Source organism: Dendrobates tinctorius, unplaced genomic scaffold, assembly GCF_039654945.1.
Source record: "Dendrobates tinctorius isolate UK_male_01 unplaced genomic scaffold, ASM3965494v1 ptg000032l, whole genome shotgun sequence".
Taxonomy (NCBI): domain Eukaryota; kingdom Metazoa; phylum Chordata; class Amphibia; order Anura; family Dendrobatidae; genus Dendrobates; species Dendrobates tinctorius.
This window is the reverse complement of record NW_027361700.1, coordinates 2,849,466-2,861,575: the sequence shown is the minus strand read 5'-3', so window position 1 is coordinate 2,861,575 and position 12,110 is coordinate 2,849,466.

The following is a 12,110-nucleotide window of genomic DNA, read 5'->3' as shown; positions in this document are numbered from 1 at the left end:
TTTGTGTTTGCAATCATTTTCAGGAAGAAACTGAATATTATCTGACAGAATTGCAGGGGTGTCAATACTTTTGGCCATGACTGTACAGCGAGATCGCTAGCGATATCGCTAAAGCGTCACCGATTTTGTGACGCAACAGCGACATCAGCAGCGATCACTCTAAGTGTGACACGTGGCAGCGACCGGCGCCCTGCTGCGATGTCGTTGATCGTGCTCGAACATCCAGGATCATTTTTTGATCGCTGGCGTCCCGCTGTCCAGCATACATCGCTGTGTTTGACGCCCTTTATCAACGACGAGCGACCTCGTTGACGACTCAGAACTCTGCAACGTAGGCGTGATTTAACTTTTGCTTTGCAACGCCCCCTCAGCTCCGATTGGTGGCCGCTACAGCGACTTCATCTTAAAAGACACCGTAGCATCGCTCCTATCCATTGTTCCTGAGCACTGTGGAGACGGTATACCTGCTGCATTGCCGTGTGAGTCAGAAGTGCGTTTCACTTGGCTGCTTACTACAGTGACCCTGTCGGAGTCGCTACTGCGTGATTTTGTGTCTTTTCTCATATTTTCAGGATTTTGCTCCGTGTTTGCAAGGTAGGCATTGTTTCGGGTCTCATAATAGGATCTTTTTGCGTTGCTTTTTTTTTATAACTCTTTTCTACATTTTTTAACTGCTTTTACACTTGAAAGCTAATGGGGGGTACTTGGCTTCTATCTCTTTTCTTCATTTTTAGCATGGGCAGCCATTTTACTTTTACTGCCACGCCCACCCCCACCATTGTAGTTTTTTTGTAAGCTTTTCAATTTATAGGCCATCTATCAATTTTATTTAATCATAACTAGATTCAAAATTATTTTATGCTTTTTTATAGGCTGCCATTTTATTTTTCCTGCCATGCCCACCCCCAGCCATTGTAGGATTTTTGTAGCCTTTCCATTTAGAGGCCATGTATCTATTATATTTAATCATTACTCGATTCTAAATAATTTTATGCTTTCACATAGGCAGCCATTTTAGTTTTCCTGCCGCACCCACCTCCGCCATTTTAGGATCTTTGCGGCGTTTTCTTTTTTAGGTCAGCTATCTATTGTATGTAATCCTAACTGTATTCTACCTTTTTTTATGCTTTTACACTTGAACGCAAATGGGCGACTGTTTGGCTTCTATGTGTGTACATAGGGTTTTTCATGGGCAGCCATTTTAGTTTTCCTGCTGCGCCCGTCCCGCCATTGTCTGATCTTTGTTGTGTTACCATTACTAATTACATCAGCTATCAGTTATATGCAATGTTATCATTTAAACATGTCCAGTTATAATATTTTTTTTTTAGGTTTTATCAACATTTCTGATCATTACCGTTTATTTTGCAGTTTGCACATCATGAACATGAACTCCGCGGAGCGTGTGGTTGTGATTGCTGCATTACTGATGGAGGGAGATCGGCAACAAGAAGAGGAACGGATGCGAGAGAGGTGTTCCAAATGAAAGCGTCGCATGTGGACAAGAGAACGGCTACAGCAGAGGTCGAAATTCTCACACATGCAACTAGTGAGAGAGCTTCAGGAGAAGAATCCTCATGATTTCCGAAACTGTCTGTGGATGTCTGAGGAATCCTTCCAACTCTTACTGGAAAGTGTAAAGCCACTTATTGAATGTAAGGATACAGCGATGCGCGCTGCTGTCCCGGCAGACGAAAGATTGGCAGTCACGCTGCGATTCCTGGCCACCGGACGCTCACTGCAAGACTTGCAATTTTCAGCTGCTGTTTTGAGGTCTTTGCTCAGCAGTTTAAATCCAGAGACATGCAAGGCGATTGTCCAAAATCTACGGAGCTACATGCCGTTTCTCCAAAACGGAGGCAGAATGGCAAAAAATTTCTTCTGATTTTGAGCAGATTTGGCAGTTCCCTAACTGTGGTGGGGCTTTGGATGGCAAGCATGTGCAGATCACGCAAACACCTAACAGTGGATCGTATTACTACAACTACAAGGGCTATTTCAGCATCATCCTGATGGCCCTTGTTAACGCCAATTATGAGTTTATTAACGTTGATGTTGGCATATGTTACACTAGGGAAAACAGAGAAAGTATTCAGGATTTAGATAAGCTTGAACAATGGGCAGCGACTAATGGAATTAACAGGGAGAAATACAATATTCTATATTTGGGCAAGGAAAGTGAAAATTATATCTACATACCGAATGGGAGAAATAAAAGTAAGCAACTGCACGTGGGAAAAACACAAGGGCATAATAATATGTAACACCCCCATATGGCTACCACTGTACCCTGGGTGTTATGGGGGGTCTCACCTCTTCTGTACGCAGTGCCTCCACCCGAATCTTGATTGGAGCTCTGTCTCTGGGCTGCAGAAGGACAGTTATCTTCTGCCAGGGGCTGATTCGGGAAACCTCTGTCACAGCTCGGTACACACTCAGGAAGCAGGAGTAAAACAGTTTAACAGATTTATTGCTATGAAGCAGAATTAAAATGGATTTACAGGAATAAACATACAATGCAATTAACTGTGCTCTATAAAAGTCATATATATACCCATCACAGACTAATTAAAACCCAACCTGTAAATACAACATGGCCAATTCCCCCTCTTTTGCATTTACTCAGTCCGACCATTGGGGCCCAGTTGCCGCAGATGTTGGCGCGCAAAGGAAGGCGCGCCAACAACAAAAGGGAGCAGGTTCAGGGGTCTGCAATCTGATAGCTGCCAACTTCTCTGGTTTTCTGGACTTAGTTTGTATTTCTGCTTTTGCCTCCTACGGTGACTCATTCATAACAGCCAAGTATGTGAGTATAATAAAAGGTGTTATTCTTTTGTTGCAGGCCGGATCGGTGACATATATCAAGCATTATAGAATGCTGTATATCAGGCCTGAAATGTGGTGGTCGTATCTCACCTCGGTCAAACCTGGTGACAGGCTCCCTTTATGACGCCAACAACCACAACGTATGTGCACTTAAATGAATAAAAAACTGGAGTCTGAACTGAGAAAGTAAATTAATGTGTATGCACAATGTAAGTTCATATTAACACATGACCATTAACCAGAGAAAACAAAAAGCAAAAAAGCACAAATATCCTGAAATAAAAAGTAAAAAATAAACTACAAATACTGCATAAAAGTAACCGCCCTCTTTCTGAGCTGGGAAATCCATCCTGTCTGGCCTAAGCTTTTACTAGTGGTTCAGTCGCTCGATCCTTGTTCACATTCACGTCACTTGGCAAGTGAAAAGGTTTTAAATACTAGAGTAGGACTGTCCCACAAGGGTTGCCGTGACGTGGCGGGATGGCTTGTACATTATTTTTATCAAAATTATGTTTATTAAATACCCTTATTATTATTATTACTTTTATGCATTATTTGCAGTTTATTTTTTACTTTTTATTTCAGGATAATTGTGCTTTTTGCTTTTTGTTTTCTCTGGTTAATGGTCATGTGTTAATATGCACTTACATTGTGCTTACACATTAATTTACTTTCTCAGTTCAGACTCCAGTTTTTTATTCATTTCATTGTGCATTCAGTGCATTTAAGGGTGTGACCGCCCTCTTTCTGAGCTGGGAAATCCATCCTGTCTGGCCCAAGCTTTTACTAATGGTTCAGTCGCTCGATCCTTGTTCACATTCACGTCACTTGACAAGTGAAAAGGTTTTAAATACTAGAGTAGGACGGTCCCACAAGGGTTGCCGTGACGTGGCGGGATGGCTTGTACATTATTTTGATCAAAATTATGTTTACTAAATGCACTTAAATGAATGTTGCTGTCAATAGTCTCGGTTGCAGTGTACTCACTGTAAGTCGCGCTGATAGAATCACAAGTCTCAGCAGAACACTCACTGTGTCTCCAACAATCGGAGGATTCTTTAGACTCCAGCTGAGGGCTGCAGGTTTTAGACCTTTATCCGATGGGAGTGTCGGCAGAACTCTCTGGATCTTTGCTCTCTCCGGCAACACTGATATCTCCGCGGGGTCCCCCACACTCTGCAACTTAGGGGAATCAAGATCCACACCACTCTGTTTCTCATAACCAGCAGCAGCAGCCACGTTTTCTCTCCTCTCCCTCTTTACTTTCACTTTCTCCTCAGCGTCCTCCCCCAAGTCCCTCCTTTTCCCTTCTTCTATCATCTCACTGGAAAAAGGATCCATGCCGGTAGATGCTCTGACAGTTCCCTGTGCATGTGTTACAAATAGATCACAGACTGCACATGAATTAACAGACTGATGCTGCAGTAAAAAAAAAGGTAAATACAGTTCTAGGATGTATTAAAAGAAGAATAGAGTCTAGATCACGTGAAGTAATTAATCCCCTCTACTCCTCAGGGGCGTAACTACCGGGGTAGCAGCCGAAGCGGTTGCTTTGGGGCCCGGCCCATACAGGGGCCCGGGTCCCCGGCTCCAATCGGCGCTACCTGGTAGTGCAAATGGGCGGACATACCACTGCGGCCTGTTCAACCGGTGCCGCGATCCAAGAGGGAATAGCAGGAGCCAGGAGCGGAGCTGCAAGGGTCCGTCCTGCTTCCTGCCCGGAGGCCCCGCTTCCTGTCTGACACAGGAGCGCCACTGAATGACATCATCATTCAGCGGCCGCTGCTGTGTAAGCGAGGAAGCGCAGGCGATGCTGCGGACAGGTGAGAGGAGAGAGGTGGTGTATATGTGTATGTATGGGTGTATGTGTATGTATGTCTGTGTGTGTGTATGTGTCTATGTGTGTGTATGTCTGTCTGTGTGTGTATGTATGTATGTGTGTATGTCTGTCTGTGTGTATGTATGTATGTCTGTGTGTGTATGTATGTATGTCTGTGTGTATGTCTGTGTGTGTGTAGGTTAGCCTGGCTCTGGAGGAGATGGGGACATGAGGAGAAGACCACGATGGGGAGAGAAGGCCATGATGATGCCTGGGGTGATGGGAGAAGGCCATGAGGGGTTAATGGGAGAAGGCCATGAGGGGGTAATGGGAGAAGGCAATGAGGGGGTAATGGGAGAAGGCCATGAGGGGGTAATGGGAAAAGGCCATGAGGGGGTAATGGGAGAAGGCAATGAGGGGGTAATGGGAGAAGGCCATGAGGGGGTAATGGGAGAAGGCCATGAGGGGGTAATGGGAGAAGGCCATGAGGGGGTAATGGGAGAAGGCAATGATGGGAGTGATGGGGTGATGGAGCAGGCAATGATGGAAGTGATGGGGAGAAGGCAATGATCGGAGTGATGGGGTGATGAAGCAGGCAATGATGGGAGTGATGGGGAGAAGGCAGTGATGGGGTGATGGAGAAGGCAATGATGAAAGTGATAGGGTGATGGAGCAGGCAATGATGGGAGTGATGGGGAGAAGGCAGTGATGGGGTGAAGGAGAAGGCAATGATTGGGTGATGGAGAGGGCAATGATGGGGTGGTGGGGGAAAAAGAAATGATGATGGGGTGGTGGGGAGAATGCAATGATGGTGGTGGTGGAGGAGGAGGAAATGATGGAGGTAGTGAAGAGGGAAATGATGGGGTGGGGGAGAGGACAATAATGGGATGCGAGGGAAGGAGGACAATGAGAGGTGTGGAGGATTGGAGGAAGGGGGACTTATAATGGCCTTAGGAACAGGGGGAGGTGGAGGAAGACATTCTTATCGCTTTCTATGTCTAACACAGTCCCTTAGTATATAGTGTACTCACTATGTCTAACACAGTCCCTTAGTATATAGTGTACTCACTAATTCTGTATAACACCATCCTTAGTTACATAGTTTCCTCTTTTATTATGTATAACACCATCCCTTATTATGTACCAACCTCTCTAGTTATATATGGTGCCGCCCTTATTATATAGCTTCCTCTGCTGTTATGTATAGTGCTGTCTCTTACATAGTGAATTCTTGTTATTTACAGTGTCCTCTTTTATTACATAGTCCTCTCAAGGGCCCCGCCACTCTGTACACAGCGGAATTCAGGCCAGGCTTCACGGCAGAGGTCAGGTAAGCAGCTCCGCTGCGATCCTAATGTGACTCTAGTATGCATTATTGGTAAGAAGGTGAGTCTTGAAGGGGGTGAGTCTTGAAGGGGGTGCGTCTTTGAAGGGGTGTGTCTTGAAGGGGGCCCTGTTTAAAAGTTTGCTATGGGGCCCAATCAGTTCTAGTTACGCCCCTGCAACTCCTCATTGGTTAGGCCTCATCTGGAATACTGTGTCCAGTTCTGGGCACCACATTTTATAAAAAGACAATCAAAAACTGGAGCAAGTTCAGGGAAGAGCTACCAGGATGGTGAGCAGACTGCAATGTATGTCGTACAAGGGATGGTTAAAGGAGCTGGGAATGTTTAGCTAACAAAAAAGAAGGCTAAGAGAAGACTTAATAGCTGTCGACAAATATATGAAGGGATGTCACAGGATAGCGGGATCATCCTTATTCTCATTTGCACATGGAAACGCGAGAAGCAATGGGATGAAACTGAAAGGGAGAAGACACAGATTAGATATTGCAAAAAAAGTTTTTGGCTTTGTGATGATGATCAATGAGTGGAACAGACTTCCGAGAGAAGTGGTGATTTCTCCTTCAATGGAAGTCTTCAAACAGAGGCAGGAGAGACATCTGCCTAGATGGTTTAGTGAATTCTGTGCTGTATTGAGCAGGGGGTTGGACATGATGACCCTTGAGGTCCTTTCCAACTCTCACATTCTATGATTATATGGAATACATTGCAATGAATATACTTGAAGCATATAATCTGGAAATGTAAGTAGTAATATGTAAGCTACAGCAGGCGATCCCATGTGCTAGACTGAATGACTGTAGCTTGGACTGCACCTATAAACTAACATGGCAAGATTCCTGAAATGCTTACTCATGTTGGTGACGCAAGAGCTCGGCAATGGTTTACACATGTATGCAGTGATTACAAATATCTGTCTTATCTTGTCTGCCTCCATTCACCACCCTCCAAGATAATAACCAGGTGCGGCACAGGCGGCATACAGTGGTCATAAATCCGCACTGCACATTCATCTTTAAGAATAAACCAGTAGCTGTGGAACTTTCACATTGTATTGAACCAAATGTTTAATGACGTGTGCAGTGTGAATGTGGTGTAATTTGCAAGTTGGTATAAATTCATAAGAAAAACTGGAATTAATTTACATTTTTTTCTGATTGATGAGTCATGTTATGAAGTACAGTTGTGGCCAACATAATTGTCACCCTTTATTGTTTATTATAAAAACACTATCTATGGATATAAAAGGATATGCACCAAAAGTGTATCATTACAATACTTTGATAGCAAATATACATTCAACCATTTAAAAAATAAAATACAAAGAAACACTATATTCTATGCCCCCTCCTGCTATAATGTCCTCTTTCATTATATAATTTCCCCATCCTAAGCCCCCTCCAGGAATAATGTATGCCATCCTGGGTCTCTCCAAGCTATAATGTCCCCCATCATGGGGCCTTTCCTGGTATAATGTCCCCCATCCTACAATACTGTCCTCCATCCTGTGCCCCTTCCTGGTGTAATCTCCCCTGTCCTGTGCCCCTTTCTGTAACAATGTCCCCCATCCTGATATAATGTCCACCATCATGGGCCCCTTCCTGGTCTAATGTTCTGCATCCTTGGCCCCACCTGGCATAATATCTCCAACCTGGGTCCATTCCTGGTATAATGTCCCCCATCCTAGGCCCCTCCTGGTATAATGTCCATTCTGATGCTCTTTTTTCCAACACATTTAAAAAATAAATGATTCTTCTTACTTTCCTCTGCTCTCGCAACTTGTGGCGTTCTCTTCAATAGCCTGCAGCTGACTTTGGAGTGCCATGCATGGCCGGAGCATGATATCACTGCCATTCGCTGCTCATGATGGGTATGCTGACATCAGATATCAGATGCCAACCTGATTGGCCGGCAGCATGTATTGCAGTGCAGGGAGCCAGCGAGTCTCTGAATCATAATACATTTCAGCTGAATGTGCGTTCTCGCATGAACATACAGTTGAAATAGGCGCTGGTGTCATTATGCCCCTGGTTACGGTTTTCTATCATGCTGCAGATGCAAAGCTGGATATGGTACCACCTAAATGCCTCTGTAAAAGATTGCTGTTTAACCCCAAGGGAGGTTTGCATTTTAATGATCAGGCCAATTTTACAATTCTTCACTGTCCCTTTAAGAGATAATAACTCTAGGACACTTCCATGGATCCTGGTGATTCTGACAATGTTTTCTTGTGACATATTGTACTTCATGATAGTGGTAAAATTTCTTTGATATGATTTGAGTTTATTTGTGAAAAAAACAGAAATTTGAAGAAAAATTTGAACATTTCGCAATTTTCCAACTTTGATTTTTCATGCCCCTAAAACAGAGAAATACTGTACGTCACACAAAATAGTTAGAAAATAACATTTCCCACATGTCTACTTTACATCAGCACAATTTGGGAACCAAAATTTTTTTTGCTAGGAAGTTATAAGGGTTAAAAGTTGACCAGTGATTTCTCATTTTTACAACACCATTTTTTTTTAGGTACCACATCACATTTGAAGTCACTTTGAGGGGTCTATATGATAGAAAATACCCATAAGTGACACAATTCTAAAAACCGCACCCCTGAAGGTGCTCAAAACCACATTGAAGAAGTTTATTAACCCTTCAGGTGCTTCGCAGGAATTTTTGGAATGTTTAACCCCTTTACCCCAAGGGTGGTTTGCACGTTCATGACCGGGCCAATTTTTACAATTCTGACCACTGTCCCTTTATGAGGTAATAACTCTGAAACGCTTCCGTGGATCCCACTGATCCTGACATTGCTTTCTCATGACATATTGTACTTCATATTAGTGGTAAAATTTCATTCAAATAACTTGCGTTTATTTGTGAAAAAAATGGAAATTTGACGAAAATTGTGAAAATTTCGCAATTTTCAAACTTTGAATTTTTATGCCCTTAAATCACAAAGATATGGCACAAAAAACTTAATAAGTAACATTTCACATATGTTTACTTTACATCAGCACAATTTTGGAACCAAAATTTTTTTTTGTTAGGAAGTTATAAGGGTTAAAAGTAGACCAGTGATTTCTCATTTTATTTTTACGGACCACATCACATTTGAAGTCACTTTGAGCGGTCTATATGATAGAAAATACCCAAAAGTGACACCATTCTAAAAACTGCACCCCTCAAGGTGCTTAAAATCACATTCAAGAAGTTTATTAACCATTCAGGTGCTTCACAGGAATTTTTTGAATGTTTAAAAAAAAAATTACTTCAGGTCCAATTTTTTTTATTTTACCAAGGATAACAAGAGAAATTGGACTGCAAAAGTTATTGTGCAATTTGTCCTGAGTATGCTGATACCTGATATGCGGGGGGAAACCACTGTTTCAGCGCATGGCAGAGCTCAGAAGGGAAGGAGCACTGTTTGACTTTTTCAATGCAAAATTGGCTGGAATTCAGATTGGATGCCATGTCACGTTTGGAGAGTCCCTGATATACCTAAACAGGGGAAATCCCCCACAAGTGACTCCATTTTGGAAACTAGGCCCCCCAAGGAACTTATCTAGATATGTGGTGAGAACTTTGAACCCACAAGGGCTTCACAGAAGTTTATAACGTACAGCCATACAATTAAAAAATCATATTTTTTCCACAAAAATGATCTTTTCACCGCCAATTTTTATTTTCCCAAGGGTAACAGAACCCTAAAAGTTATTGTGCAATTTGTCCTGAGTACGCTGATACCCCATATGTGGGTGTAAACGACTATTTGGGTGCATGGCAGAGCTCGGAATGGAAGCAGCGCCATTTGACTTTTTTGGCTGGAATTGAGATCGGACGCCATGCCACATTTGGAAAGCCCCTGATGTGCCTAAACAGTGGAAACCCCCCATAAATGACACAATTTTGGAAACTAAACTCCCCAAGGAACTTATCTAGATGTGTGGTGAGCACTTTGAACCCCCAAGGGCTTCACAGAAGTTTATAACGCCCGGGCATGAAAATAAAAAAAAATCATATTTTTTCCACAAACCTGATCTTTTAGTCCCCAATTTTTTTATTTTCCCAAGGGTAACAGGAGAAATTGGACCCCAAAAGTTGTTGTACAATTTGTCCTGAGTGCGCTGATACCCCATATGTGGGAGAAAACTACTGTATGGTAACACATCAGGGCTCGGAAGGGAAGTAGTGACTTTTTGGAATGCATACTTTGATGGAATGGTCTGCGGGTGTCGTGTTGCCTTTGGAGAACCCCTGATGTACCTAAACAGTGGAAACGCCCCACAAGTGACCCCATTTTGGAAACTAGACCCCCTAAGGAACTTATCTAGATGTGTGGTGAGCACTTTGAACCTCCAAGTGCTTCACAGAAGTTTATAACGCCCGGGCGTGAAAATAAAAAAATCATATTTTTTTCCACAAAATGATATTTTTGCCCCCAATTTTTTATTTTTCTAAGGGTAACAGGAGAAATTGGACCTCAAAAGTTGTTTTGCAATTTGTCCTGAGTAGACTGATACCCCATATGGGGGGTAAAACACTGTTTGGGTGCATGGCAGAGCTTGGAAAGGAAGGAGCACCATTTGACTTTTTCAACACAGAATTGGCTGGAGTTGAGATCAGATGCCATGTTGTGTTTGGAGAGCACCTGATGTGCCCAAACAGTGGAAACCCTCCTATTCAAACTCCAACCCTAACCCCAACACACCTCTAACCCTAATCTCAGCCCTAACCCTAGCCCTAACCCTAGCCCTAACCCTAACCCTAGCCCTAACCCTAGCCCTATCCCTAGCCCTAATCCTAAGCCTAACCCTAATGGGAAAATGGAAATAAATACTTTTTTAATTTCATTATTTTTCCCTAACTAAAGGGGTGATAAAGGGGGGTTTGATTTACTATTTATAGTGGGTTTTTATGTTTGGCAGCTGTCATACGCTAAAAGACACTTTTTATTGCATCACACACATTTTGAGACCTATAATTTTTCCATATTTTTCCATATTTTGACCCACTGAGTTATGTGAGGTCTTATTTTTTGCGGGACAAGTTGACGTTTTTATTGGTACCATTTTCGGGCACGTGACTTTTTTTTATCGCTTTTCATTCCGATTTTTGGGACGCAGAATGAACAAAAACCTGCATTTCATGAATTTCTTTTGGGGGGTGTGTTTACACCGTTCTGCGTGTGGTAAAATTGATAAGGCGGTTTTATTCTTCAGGTCAGTACGGTTACAGTAATACCTCATTTATGTCTTTTTTATGTTTTGGCGCTTTTATGCAATGAAAACAATTTTATATAAAAAATAATTATTTTTGCATTGCTTTATTCTGCGAGCTATAACTTTTTTATTTTTTTGCTGATGACGCTGTGAGGTGGCTCGTTTTTTGCGGGACAAGATGACTTTTTCAGCGGTACCATGCATATTTATATTCGTCTTTTTGATCATGCGTTATTGCACTTTTTGTTCGGCGGCATGATAATAAAGCATTATTTTTTGCTTTGTTTTTTATTTTTATTTTTTAAGGGGTTCGCTAAAGGGGTTAACTAATGGGAGAGTTTTATAGGGCGGGTCGTTACAGACGCGGCAATACTAAATATGTGTACTTTATTGTTTTTTTGCATTTCCAAAAAATGAATTAATTAGGGAATAGTTTTTTAATTTAATTTATTTAGCAATTTTTTATAAATTATTTTTACACTTTTTTTTTTTTTAAACTTTATTATACTGTCCCGGGGGACATCACTGTCGCTGATCTGACACATCACAGATCGCTATGACAGATCAGCGATCTCACACAGGCACTGCAGAAGGCTTACTCATGCCTGCGCTTTGCAGGCACTGAGGAAGCCGGCTCCCTGCAGGTCCCGACCACCATATTGGATCCGAGGACCTGCAGGGAAGGAAACCCCTGGAGCAGCGCAGCACATCGCGCTGCTCCAGGGGGCTTAGGGAAGCACAGAGGGAGCCCCCTCCCTGCCAATGCTTCTCTAAACCCCCGGTACACTGCAATCGTGTTTGATCGCAGTGTGCCAGGGGTTAACATGTCGGGGGCGGTCCGTATTTCCCATAAGGGATGGGGGCATTGCTCTAGATCACTGCGTTGAGAAACATGTGATG